Below are 14,278 nucleotides of genomic sequence, written 5' to 3' on the forward strand. Positions count from 1 at the left end.
TAAGCACATGTTTGATTGTGTAAATGTGGTAGTTGTGGCTTACAATCTATTTTGAACTGACAATTAAAATTCATGGGGGAAGTGAGCCTGCTCTATAAAAGTGTTTAGTGTTTTAGACATTCTAGCGATGTTCTATAAGGACACTTTAGACCTTCTAGCAATGTTCAATAAGGGTGTTTTAGAGACTGTTTAACTGTTTTATACCCTCTATAGCCAGTAAAAGAATACCTAAATGACAAAGAAAACTTCAGTCAGTAAAAGAAAACTTTGGATTACTTTCACACTAATTTATTTTTTTGATGACAAGGAAATTGTTTTCAAGTTATCAAAAGTTAATAGTGTCATCACCTTTGCATATTTCTCTCTTGGCGTGTAGTAGTCAAGAATGATGTCACTTGGCAAGTTTATATGCTGGCAACCACTTAGTGTCAATGAATAACAATATTTCTCCGTAACAACTTCCTACACAGTACTGAAAGGCTTGATGCAGGATGTGAGTATGGCTACTTTGTGCTGTGGAAAGTTTAAGACTGGATTTATTGAAGTAGTACACCTGAGAAAGGGCACGTTTTATTAAACATGTAGCAGTTTCAGATGAGAGCATGTGTACCAGTGTAGATGGAATACTCATCTACTGTTCAGCATGTGAACCGAAGCATCCTTGGGGAGGACAGTCAGTGTGTATATTTTAACTCCCTTTGTCAAGGACCAGAAGATATAGAATTGTTGACTCATGCCAATATCAGATATTTGTGTTGAGTGTACTCTACAGAAAGTAATTGTAATCAAGACCAAACATGTGAATCTTAAGAGAAATCATTGGAATTTAAAGTTTGTGTGGAAGTTGATAGCAGTTTGAGCTCTAATATTTGTAAGTGATTGATGACCAAATTGGAAGGTGATGATTTCAAACAAATATTTTTGGGAACAACAGGTTAGAAATTTTAATGTATAGTAAATCTAATCAAAAACAGCCAAGCTGTAAAAAAAGGAGTGCGGCCCTTGAAAAGGCTATGGTGAAAAAAGATGTGAAATCCAAGGTGGCGGCCAAGAAATGGCTGTGATGGTAGGTTAATGGTAAAAATTTTAATAACGACAATTCAGGTGAATTTGGTGCCGCTTGGTCAATTGGCACAAAATTCACCTGAATTGTCGTTATTAAAATTTTTACCATTAACCTACCATCACAGCCATTTCTTGGCCGCCACCTTGGATTTCACATCTTTTTTCACCATAGCCTTTTCAAGGGCCGCACTCCTTTTTTTATAGCTTGGCTGTTTTTGATTAGATTTCACTTCTTTTTGTATTTGTATACCCCAAAGCCAGCCTATGGCCAGCTTTGGGGTTTTTTAACCTAAATATTTTTCTTTACCACAGGAAAAAGAAAAAGATGAAGCAAATTTTATAAATACTTTAACTCATTCTGATTTTGTCAGTAAATGTACAAATTATATATATCTAATCAAAAACAGCCAAGCTGTAAAAAAAGGTGCGGCCCCCATAAAGGCCATGGTGAAAAAAGATGTGAAATCCAAGGTGGCGGCCAAAAAATGGCTGTGATGGTAGGTTAATGGTTACATTTTAATAACAACAATTCAGGTGAATTTGGTGCCAAGACCAAGCGGCACAAAATTCACCTGAATTGCCGTTATTAAAATGTAACCATTAACCTACCATCACAGCCATTTTTTGGCCGCCACCTTGGATTTCACATCTTTTTTCACCATGGCCTTTATGGGGGCCGCACCTTTTTTTACAGCTTGGCTGTTTTTGATTAGATATCACTTCTTTTTGTATTTTTATACTGCAAAGCCGGCCTATGGCTGGCTTTGGGGCTTTTTTAACCCATGTGTTTTTTTCTTTACTACAGGAAGAAGAAAAGAACTTAAAGAAGAATTTTAGTACCTCAATTATTTTTGATTTTATTAGTAATTATACAAATTATATACATATATTTATTACATGCTCATTATTCCCCACAGGATTTTTTTTGCAGCTGATCTCCCTACTGGGTGACTTGAAATGTAGCTGAATTATATACAGGATGGTTTCTTTGTAGCTGAACTCTGTACAAGGTAACCTCTTCTAGCTGGTCTCTCTACAGGATATTTTGTTTCTAGCTGAACTCTCTACAGGTGATTTGTTTGCAGCTAAACTCTCTACATGGTGGTGTCTTTATAGCCGAACTCTCTACATGATGGTTTCTTTGTAGCTGAACTCTCTATAAGGTGACTTCGTCTAGCTGAACTCTCTACAGGGTGATTTTTTTGTAGCTGAACTCTCTGCAGGGTGATTTGTTTGCAGCTGAACTCTCTACATGATGGTTTCTTTGTAGCTGAACTCTCTACAAGGTGACTTCGTCCAGCTGATCTCTCTACAGGGTGATTTGTTTCTAGCTGAACTCTCTACAGGTGAATTGTTTGCAGCTAAACTCTCTACATGGTGGTTTCTTTGTAGCCGAACTCTCTACAAGGTAACTTATTCTCTACAGGGTGATTTGTTGTAGTTGAATTCTCTACAAGGTGGTTTGTATGAGGCTGAACTCTCTACATGGCGGTTTCTTTGTAGCTGAACTCTCTACAGAGTGATTTGTTTGCAGCTGAACTCTCTACATGATGGTTTCTTTGTAACTGAACACTCTACAAGGTGACTTCTTCTAGCTGATCTTTCTACAGGGTGAATTGTTGTAGCTGAACTATCTACAAGGTAACTTCTTCTAGCTGATCTCTATACAGGGTGATTTGTTTGTAGTTGAATTCTGCACAGGTGGTTTCTTTGTAGCTGAACTCTGTACATGATGGTTTCTTTGTAGCTAAACTCTTTACAAGGTGACTTCTTCTAGCTGAACTCTCTGCGGGGTAATTTCTTTGTAGCTGAACTCTCTATAATGATGGTTTCTTTGTAACTGAACTCTGTACATGGTAACTTCTTCTAGCTGATCTTTCTACTGGGTGATTTGTTTGCAGCTGAACTCTCTACATGGTGGTTTCTTTGTTGCTGAACTCTCTACAAGGTGAATTCTTCTACCTGATCTCTCTACAGGGTGATTTGTTTGTAACTGAACTCTGTACAAGTGCGTTTCTGTGGGTGATCTCACTGCAGGTTGATTTGTTTGTAGCTGAACTCACTAAAGGGTGATTCTGCTTGTAGCTGAACTCCTTGCATTGTATCTAGTTTCTAGCTGATCTCTCTACAGGGTAATTTGTTTGTAGCTGAACTCTGTACAAGGTGCTTTTTTGTAGGTGATCTCACTGCAGGTTGATTTGTTTGTAGCTGAACTCACTAAAGGGCGATTTGCTTGTAGCTGAACTCCTTACATTGTGTCCAGTTTCTAGCTGATCTCTCTACAGAGTGATTTGTTTGTAGCTGAACTCTCTATAAGGTGATTTATTTGTAGCTGAACTCCTTACATTGTGTGTAGTTTCTAGCTGATCTCTCTACAGGGTGATTTGTTTGTAAATGATCTCTCTACAAGTTGATTTGTGTGTAGTTGATCTCTCTGCAGGTTGATTTGTTTGTAGCCGATCTCTCTGTAGGGTAATTTGTTTGTAGCTGAACTCTCTATAAGGTGATTTGTTTGTAGTTGATCTCTCTGCAGGTTGATTTGTTTTAGCTGAACTCTCTACAGGCTGATTTGTTTCTAGCTTATTTCTCTACAGGTTGATTTGTGTGTAAGTGATCTCTCTAAAAGCTGATTTATTTATAGCTGATCTCTCTGCAGATTGATTTGTTTCTAGCTGATCTCTCTACAAGTTGATTTGTTCGTTGCTGATCACTCTAAAGATTGATTTGTTTGTAGCTGAACTCTCTGCAAAGTGTTTTGTTTGTAGCTGATCTCTCTACAGGGTAATTTGTTTGTAGCTGAACTCTCTACAAGTTGATTTGTGTGTAGCTGATCTCTCTGCAGGTTGATTTGTTTGTAGCCGATCTCTCTACAGGGCAATTTGTTTGTAGCTGATCTCTCTACAGGGTGATTTTTTTGTAGCTGACCTCTCTTCAGGGTGATTTGTTTCTAGCTGATCTCTCTACAGGGTGATTTTTTGTAGCTGACCTCTCTTCAGGGTGATTTGTTTCTAGCTGATTGCTCTACAGGTTGATTTGTTTATAGATGAACTCTCTACAGGGTAATTTGCTTGTAGCTGAACTCCTTACTTTGTGTCTAGTTTGTAGCTGATCTCTCTACAGGGTGATTTGTTTGTAGCTGAACTCCTTACATTGTGTGTAGTTTGTAGCTGATCTCTCTACAGGGTGATTTGTTTGTAGCTGAACTCCTTACATTGTGTGTAGTTTCTAGCTGATCTCTCTACAGGGTGATTTGTTTGTAGCTGAACTCTCTATAAGGTGATTTGTTTGCAGCTGAACTCTCTACATGGTGGTTTCTTTGTTGCTGAACTCTCTACAGGGTGTTTTGCTTGTAGCTACTCTCTACAGGGTGATTTGTTTCTAGCTTATCTCTCTACAGGTTGATTTGTGTGTAACTGATCTCTCTACAAGCTGATTTGTTTGTAGCTGAATTCTCTGCAAAGTGTTTTGTTTGTAGCTGACCTCTCTTCAAGGTGATTTGTATCTAGCTGATCTCTCTACTGGGTGATTTTTTTGTAGCTGACCTCTTTTCAGGGTGATTTGTTTCTAGCTGATATCTCTACAGGGTGATTTTTTGTAGCTGACTTCTCTTCAGGGTGATTTGTTTCTAGCTGATCGCTCTACAGGTTGGTTTGTTTGTAGCTGAACTCTCTACACGGTGATTTGCTTGTAGCTGAACTCCTTACATTGTGTCTAGTTTCTAGCTGATCTCTCTACAGGGTGATTTGTTTGTAGCTGATCTCTCTACAAGTTGAATTGTGTGTAGCTGATCTCTCTGCAGGTTGATTTGTTTGTAGCCGATCTCTCTACAAGGTAATTTATTTGTAGCTGAACTGTCTAAAAGGTGATTATTTTGTAGCTGATCTCTCTGCAGGTTGATTTGTTTTAGCTGAACTCTCTACAGGGTGATTTATTTGTAGCTGAACTCCTTGCATTGTGTGTAGTTTCTAGCTGATCTCTCTACAGGGTGATTTGTTTGTAGTTGATCTCTCTACAAGTTGATTTGTGTGTAGCTGATCTCTCTGCAGGTTGATTTGTTTGTAGCCGATCTCTCTATAGGGTAATTTGTTTGTAGCTGAACTCTCTATAAGGTGATTTGTTTGTAGTTGATCTCTCTGCAGGTTGATTTGTTTTAGCTGAACTCTCTACAGGCTGATTTGTTTGTAGCCGATCTCTCTACAGGGTAATTTGTTTGTAGCTGAACTCTCTACATGGTGGTTTCTTTGTTGCTGAACTCTCTACAGGGTGTTTTGCTTGTAGCTGATCTCTCTACAGGGCAATTTGTTTGTAGCTGATCTCTCTACAGGGTGATTTTTGTGTAGCTGACCTCTCTTCAGGGTGATTTGTTTCTAACTGATCTCTCTACAGGGTGATTTTTTGTAGCTGACCTCTCTTCAGGGTGATTTGTTTCTAGCTGATTGCTCTACAGGTTGATTTGTTTATAGATGAACTCTCTACAGGGTAATTTGCTTGTAGCTGAACTCCTTACTTTGTGTCTAGTTTGTAGCTGATCTCTCTACAGGGTGATTTGTTTGTAGCTGAACTCCTTACATTGTGTGTAGTTTGTAGCTGATCTCTCTACAGGGTGATTTGTTTGTAGCTGATCTCTCTACAGGTTGATTTGTGTGTATATAGCTGATCTCTCTGCAGGTTGATTTGTTTGTAGCCGATCTCTCTACAGGTAATCTGTTTGTAGCTGAACTCTCTATAAGGTGATTTGTTTGTAGCTGATCTCTCTGCAGGTTGATTTGTTTAGCTGAACTCTCTACAGGGTGATTACTTGTAGCTGAACTCCTTACATTGTGTCTAGTTTCTAGCTGATGTCTCTACAGGGTGATTTTTTGTAGCTGAACTCTCTTCAGGGTGATTTGTTTCTAGCTGATCTCTCTACAGGTAGATTTGTGTTGATTTGTTCATTGCTGATCGCTCTAAAGGTAATTGATTTGTTGCAGTTGAACACCCTGCAAAGTGTTTTGTTTGTAACTGATCACTCTAAAGGGTAATTGTTTGTAGCTGAACTCTCTCCACAGTGACTTGTGTGTAGCTGAATTCTGTGTAACTGAATTCTCTAGAGAGTGACTTAATTGTAGCTGAATTTTCTACACAGTGCATGACTTGTTTATAGCTGAACTTTCTTCAGTGTGACTTGTAATGTTCTGAATCTCTATAGTGGTATATTTGCTTAACTCTCCACATGGTGACTGTCATCTTGCTGAACTGTCTATAAGATTAACTGTTTGCAGCTGAACTCCCTACAGAATAACTTGTGATGTAATAAAATTCTATAATGGAGTAAATAAATTAGCCGAATGCTCTATTAGGGTGACTGTTCTATTAGAGTATCTCGATCTCGCATTTGCTACACGGAGTTGGCTTTCGAATCATAACTCAGTGGTTTGTAATCCGATTCTTCTGCACTACTGCAAGGACTTTCTATGAAGATTATTCCAGCTATACACCGATTTTCAGCTCATTGCTCTAAGCGGTTTGCCTAGTAGGCGTGAAAACTAATACTTTTTTATTCATAAAAATCGATCGCGTAATTGTGACACAGGTTGGGTTTTGTGTCATATCTCCGTGGTCTTTATCTCGATTCCTTTCAAACCACCAAAAGGCACTCCTACGATGGTTAATCCATCTACATAGCAATTTTCAACTCATTCCATGAAGCGGTTTACCCTGTAGGCGTGACAACAAATCGATCTTGTTTTACGCGAATAATCGGTCATAACTCCTGAACCATTCATCGGATTTGTACCAAATTTGATGCTAGGATTCGCCTTTGGACTCCCTTTCTGTGTGCCAAATTTCAAGGCGATCGGAGCACGCGTTTGCTTGTTATAGCAATTTTTGCAAGTGTGCGAAAAGACGAAGAAGAAGAAGAAAAAAAAAACGAAGAAAAAAAAACGAAACTTTGGCAGCTCGTATCTCGGAAATGGCTGGAGCGATTTCCTTCAAATTTGGAATGTAGACTCCCTTGGCTGGCGGGCAACTGTGTAGCAAATTTGGTTCCAATCAGATAAGTGATCACCGAGATACAAAGGTGTGAAAATGACGTTTTCGTTCTTCCTGTCAATATACTCACGGTGTGGCGCGCCGGCTTCTTGGGCCGCACGACACACTACCGTGTGTCTTGATAATGCATATATCAAGAGTTCATAATATAAAAAGAGAGCATATATTTATTACATGTCAATTAATCCCCACAGGATAATTTGCAGCTGATCTCTCTACTGGGTGACTTGAAATGTAGCCAAACTCTCTACAGGGTGATCTGCTTGTATGTAGATGAACTCTTTACAGGATTCTCTCTACAGGGTGACTTGACTCTAGCTGAACTCTCTGCAGGGTTATCTGTTTGTAGTTGAATTCTCTACAGGGTGATTTGTTTGCAGCTGATGAACTCTCTACAAGGTAACTTCTTCTAGCTGATCTGTCTACAGGGTGACTTGTTTCTAGCTGGTCTCTCTACAGGGTGATTTGTTTGTAGCTGAATTCTCTACAGGGTGATGTGTTTGCAGCTGAACTCTCTACATGGTGGTTGCTTTGTAGCTGAACTCTCTAAAAAGTGACTTCTTCTAGCTGAACTCTCTACAGGGTGATCTTTTCATAGCTGAACTCTCTACAGGATGATTTGTTTGCAGCTGAACTCTCTACATGATGATTTCTTTGTAGCTGAACTCTCTACAGGGTGATTTGTTTGTAGCTGAAATCCCTACAAGGTAACTTCTTCTAGCTGATCTTTCTACAGGGCGATTTGTTTGCAGCTGAGTTCTCTACAGGGTGTTTGTTTGCAGCTGAATTCTCTACGTGGTGGTTGCTTTGTAACTGAACTCTCTACAAGGTGAATTCTTCTAGCTGATCTCTCTACAGGGTGATTTGTTTGCAGCTGAACTCTCTACATGGTAGTTTCTTTGTAGCTGAATTCTCTACAATGTGACTTCTTCTAGCTGAACTCTCTACAAGGTGACTTGTTTTCTAGCTGATCTCTCTACAGGGTGACTTGTTTCTAGCTGAACTCTCTACAGGTGATTTGTTTGTAGCTGAACTCTCTACATGATGGTTTTGTTGTAGCTGAACTCTCTACAAGGTAACTTCTTCTAGCTGATCTGTCTACAGGGTGACTTGTTTCTAGCTGGTCTCTCTACAGGGCGATTTGTTTGTAGCTGAATTCTCTACAGGGTGATGTGTTTGCAGCTGAACTCTCTACATGGTGGTTGCTTTGTAGCTGAACTCTCTAAAAAGTGACTTCTTCTAGCTGAACTCTCTACAGGGTGATCTTTTCATAGCTGAACTCTCTACAGGATGATTTGTTTGCAGCTGAACTCTCTACATGATGATTTCTTTGTAGCTGAACTCTCTACAGGGTGATTTGTTTGTAGCTGAAATCCCTACAAGGTAACTTCTTCTAGCTGATCTTTCTACAGGGCGATTTGTTTGCAGCTGAGTTCTCTACAGGGTGTTTGTTTGCAGCTGAATTCTCTACGTGGTGGTTGCTTTGTAACTGAACTCTCTACAAGGTGAATTCTTCTAGCTGATCTCTCTACAGGGTGATTTGTTTGTAGCTGAACTCTCTACAGGATGATTTGTTTGCAGCTGAACTCTCTACATGATGATTTCTTTGTAGCTGAACTCTCTACAGGGTGATTTGTTTGTAGCTGAAATCCCTACAAGGTAACTTCTTCTAGCTGATCTTTCTACAGGGCGATTTGTTTGTAGCTGAGTTCTCTACAGGGTGTTTGTTTGCAGCTGAATTCTCTACGTGGTGGTTTCTTTATAGCTGAACTCTCTACAAGGTGACTTCTTCTAGCTGATCTCTCTACAGGGTGATTTGTTTGTAGCTGAACTCTCTACAGGATGACTTGTTTCTAACTGAACTCTCAACAGGGTGATCTGTTCATAGCTGAACTTTCTACTGGGTGATTTGTTTGCAGCTGAACTCTCTACATAGTGGTTTCTTTGTAGCTGAACTCTCTACAGGGTGACTTGTTTCTAGCTGATCTCTCTACAGGGTGATCTGTTCATAGCTGAACTTTCTACAGGGTGATTTGTTTGCAGCTGAACTCTCTACATGGTAGTTTCTTTGTAGCTGAATTCTCTACAATGTGACTTCTTCTAGCTGAACTCTCTACAAGGTGACTTGTTTTCTAGCTGATCTCTCTACAGGGTGACTTGTTTCTAGCTGAACTCTCTACAGGTAATTTGTTTGTAGCTGAACTCTCTACATGATGGTTTTGTTGTAGCTGAACTCTCTACAAGGTAACTTCTTCTAGCTGATCTTTTTACAGGGCATATTTGTTTGTAGCTGAGTTCTCTACAGGGTGATTTGTTTGCAGCTGAACTCTGGTTTCTTTGTAGCTGAACTCTCTACAAGGTAACTTCTTCTAGCTGATCTTTCTACAGGGTGATTTGTTTGTAGCTGAATTCTCTACAGGGTGATTTATTTGCAGCTGAACTCTCTACAAGGTGACTTCTTCTAGCTGAACTCTCTACAGAGTGATTGATTTTTTTTGCAGCTGAACTCTCTACATGGTGGTAGCTTTGTAGCTGAACTCTCTAAAAGGTGACTTATTCTAGCTGAACTCTCTACAGGGTGATCTTTTCATAGCTGAACTCTCTACAGGATGATTTGTTTGCAGCTGAACTCTCTACATGATGATTTCATTGTAGCTGAACTCTCTACAGGGTGATTTGTTTGTAGCTGAACTCCCTACAAGGTAACTTCTTCTAGCTGATCTATCTACAGGGCGATTTGTTTGTAGCTGAGTTCTCTACAGGGTGTTTGTTTGCAGCTGAACTCTCTACATGGTAGTTTCTTTGTAGCTGAACTCTCTACAATGTGACTTCTTCTAGCTGAACTCTCTACAGGGTGACTTGTTTCTAGCTGATCTCTCTACAGGGTGACTTGTTTCTAGCTGAACTCTCTACAGGTGATTTGTTTGCAGCTGAACTCTCTACATGGTGGTTTCTTTGTAGCTGAACTCTCTACAAGGTAACTTCTTCTAGCTGATCTTTCTACAGGGTGATTTGTTTGTAGCTGAATTCTCTACAGGGTGATTTATTTGCAGCTGAACTCTCTACAAGGTGACTTTTTCTAGCTGAACTCTCTACAGAGTGATTGATTTTTTGCAGCTGAACTCTCTACATTGTGGTTTCTTTGTAACTGAACTCTCTACAGTGTGATTTGTTTGTAGCTGAACTCTCTACAGGGTGATCTGTTCGTAGCTGAACTCCCTACAAGGTAACTTCTTCTAGCTGATCTTTCTACAGGGCGATTTGTTTGTAGCTGAGTTCTCTACAGGGTGATCTGTTTGCAGCTGAACTCTCTACATGGTAGTTTCTTTGTAGCTGAACTCTCTACAATGTGACTTCTTCTAGCTGAACTCTCTACAGGGTGACTTGTTTCTAGCTGATCTCTCTACAGGGTGACTTGTTTCTAGCTGAACTCTCTACAGGGGATTTGTTTGTAGCTGAACTCTCTACACGGTAACTTCTTCTAGCTGATCTTTCTACAGGGTGATTTGTTTGTAGCTGAATTCTCTACAGGGTGATTTATTTGCAGCTGAACTCTCTACAAGGTGACTTTTTCTAGCTGAACTCTCTACAGAGTGATTGATTTTTTGCAGCTGAACTCTCTACATTGTGGTTTCTTTGTAACTGAACTCTCTACAGTGTGATTTGTTTGTAGCTGAACTCTCTACAGGGTGATCTGTTCGTAGCTGAACTCCCTACAAGGTAACTTCTTCTAGCTGATCTTTCTACAGGGCGATTTGTTTGTAGCTGAGTTCTCTACAGGGTGATCTGTTTGCAGCTGAACTCTCTACATGGTAGTTTCTTTGTAGCTGAACTCTCTACAATGTGACTTCTTCTAGCTGAACTCTCTACAGGGTGACTTGTTTCTAGCTGATCTCTCTACAGGGTGACTTGTTTCTAGCTGAACTCTCTACAGGGGATTTGTTTGCAGCTGAACTCTCTACACGGTAACTTCTTCTAGCTGATCTTTCTACAGGGTGATTTGTTTGTAGCTGAATTCTCTACAGGGTGACTTGTTTCTAGCTGATCTCTGTACAGGGTGACTTGTTCCTGCTGAACTCTCTACAGGTGATTTGTTTGCAGCTGAACTCTCTTACATGGTGGTTTCTTTGTAGCTGAACTCTCTACAAGGTTACTTCTTCTAGCTGATCTCTCTACAACATGACTTGTTTCTAACTGAACTCTCTACAGTGTGATCTGTTCATAGCGGAACTTTCTACTGGGTGATTTGTTTGTAGCTGAACACTTTGCATGATTGTTTCTTTGTAACTGAACTCTCTACGAGGTAACTTCTTCTAGCTGATCTCTCTACAGGGCAATTTGTTTGAGCTGAACTCTCTACATGATGGTTTCTTTGTAGCTGAACTCTCTATTAGGTACCTTCTTCTGGCTGATCTGACTACAGGGTGACTTGTTTGTAACTGAATTCCCTACAGAATAATTTGCAATGTAATATAATTGAGTAAATTATAAATGCAGCTGAATGCTTTATTAGGGTGACTGTTCTATTAGAGTATCTCGATCTCGCATTTGCTACACGTAGTTGCCTTTCGAATCATAACTCAGTGGTTTGTAATCCGATTCTTCTGTACTACTGCAAGGACTTTCTATGATGATTATTCCAGCTACATACTGATTTTCAGCTCATTGCTCTAAGCGGTTTGCCTGATAGACACGAAAACTAATAGTTTTTTATTCATAAATATCGATCGCGTAAGTTTGACACAGGTCGGGTTTTGTGTCATATCTCCGTGGTCTTTATCCCGATTTCTTTCAAACCACAAAAAGGCACTCCTACGATGGTTGCTCCATCTACATAGCAATTTTCAACTGATTCCTCAAAGGAATTTACCCTGTAGGCGTGACAGACCTTCGACCTTATTTTACGCAAATAATCGGCCATAACTCCGTGAATGTTCATCGGATTCCTACCAAAGTTGGTACACAGATCCGCCTTGATGAGCCCTTTAAGTGTGCCAAATTTCAGCCCGATCCGAGCACGCATTCGTGTTTTATGGTGGATTTTGCGAAGTGTGCGAAATGAAGTAGAAGAAAAAAACGAAGAAATTAAAACGAAATTTTGTTCGCTCGTATCTCGGAAATGGCTGGACCGATTTTCTTCAAATTTGGTGTGTAGACTCCCCTTACTGGCCGGCACCTCTCTAGCAAATTTGGTTCCAATCGGATAAGGGATTGCGTTTTCTTTCTTCCTGTTAATATACTCACGGGTGGAACGCCGGCTTCTTGGGCCGCACGACACACTACCGTGTGTCTTGATATACTACACATACCAAAAAGAATGGCTCTGAAATTTGAGTTTACAAATCGAGGTAGTAGGTACTGTATCCAAAATAATCAAGTATGTGACAAAAGTTTGTACGTTTATCTTCAAGGTGAATGCAAGCAAAGAAAAGAAGAGTGGCATCCTCTGGTTTTGTTCAATTGCCATCTAAGAGAACTTTGCATGATTACACCCACTGGTACAAAATTTGGGCAAGTTTTGATGCTGCTGTAGTCAATCATCTGAGAAAAGAGTTCCAAGTTCATACATTGGCAGATTGGCAGTATTAGCAAATAAAATATATGATATGTTCTAATATGCATATCATCTTATCATTGTATGAGATGAAAGACTGGGAAGGTGTTATAGTGTTTGATGAGACAACTGGTGTAGTCGTGGGATTGCTTATAACGGTATGCAAAGTTTGAATGAACGTTGCTTGGCATTGCAAGAAGAATGTACCCAGATCCTCCCATTCCTGTAGCAATGCAAATGTTAATCATACATTATGGTTAGAGGGATTTTAAAATGACTTTCCCTTTATGTCATTTTGCAGACGCAGGTTTGATACAGGTCATGTATATACACAATTCCTTCTAAATGTAGTATTCTATGTGCTAACTATTTGATGTACCTGGTGTGCAGGGATACTTCAGAATAGAAATTTGCAAGTGTTTTGTGTTGTGGTTGATGGGCTATTCCTAACAGAAGGTTCTTCAAGCTCCACAAGATGGAGCAGCACACAAAAGCAGGAGTAACATTCTTTGTCCAAAATGTCTACTGGACAATGTCTACAGGACAATGTCAACAATATTGCTGAGTAACACTGTACAAATAAGACCATTTGCATTTGTAACAGGAACAAAATAACAGGAGCCGGCATTTAGTGGTGAGTATTATTATAAGTGTACCGTCTTAACTTTTACTACTTTTAGAATAATTGAATTGAAATGAGACCAGCACATCTTGTGAACTGTTAGAGATGGCAGCTACTAACTCTTGCCTTCAAATAGAAAGGAAACTAATCAGAGAACACAGATTTTACTTCCGGATAAGTGCAGTTTGTTTGGCTGTTCAAGTCAGTTGTATCAAATATGCAGTACAAACTACTACATTATACTTGGTGTTTGTGGGTGTTAAGCAATAGTGTAGCTGATGCATTTGAGGTTCAAGAAGACACAGGTGGACACAACAGCAACTGCTGCATGTTTGACAAATATTTTACATCTTTAACACATTATCGCTGAAGAAGAAAGAAAGAAGCCTGATTTGAAACCAGTTAGATCAATTACAGACTCCAGATTAGAGGAATGTAATCATGTTGTTTCAACTGCATACTCATTATTAATGTTTAGTAGCTTCAAGCTACACTCTTATAGTATCTAAGCAAGTACTCAAAAATTTGGGAATTTTTTTCTAGAGTAGCATAGCACATCGATACAGTAGGGATATAACACTTCATATTGTTTTACTGTGATTTAATATCGTGCACTACTCCAGCTTGCTTCACTACTTTTTATCGATGCGTTGTGGTACCTACTCTAGTTTAAATTACATTTTTTTGTAAAATAAAAGTAATATGACTGGTGAACCCACACAAACTGCATCAAAAGAAAGATATGGTGCTGTGCACCCCAGCTATCAATTGTTATCTGAAAAATGAAGTATCCATTACACTTCATTGTCAGTATGTTCAACCAGTTACAAAGAATTACAAATCAAGAACTGTTTGAAAAGCACCTCTGCAATCAAAGTAGCCACTATGAAAAATACAGACGATTTCCATTACAAAGAGAAGCCATCATGTGCTACCACAAAATCGACACCTTTCGCTGTCAGCAAAGATGAATGGGACACAAAGAAGGACACTGGTAAGTCCAT

At 39.4% G+C, this 14,278-nt stretch overlaps 1 long non-coding RNA gene across 1 annotated transcript; it reads left to right on the forward strand.

Annotated features, from left to right (window-relative positions):
- Positions 1-359: 359 nt before the first annotated feature.
- LOC136256659 (uncharacterized) lies at positions 360-13,795 on the forward strand. Its single transcript, XR_010701587.1, has 3 exons — positions 360-934; positions 12,510-13,286; positions 13,333-13,795. It is a non-coding gene; the product is annotated as an uncharacterized lncRNA (long non-coding RNA).
- The last annotated feature ends 483 nt before the right edge of the window (positions 13,796-14,278 follow it).

The sequence above is a fragment of the Dysidea avara genome, chromosome 5 (assembly GCF_963678975.1).
Source record: "Dysidea avara chromosome 5, odDysAvar1.4, whole genome shotgun sequence".
In the NCBI taxonomy this organism is placed as follows: Eukaryota; Metazoa; Porifera; class Demospongiae; order Dictyoceratida; family Dysideidae; genus Dysidea; species Dysidea avara.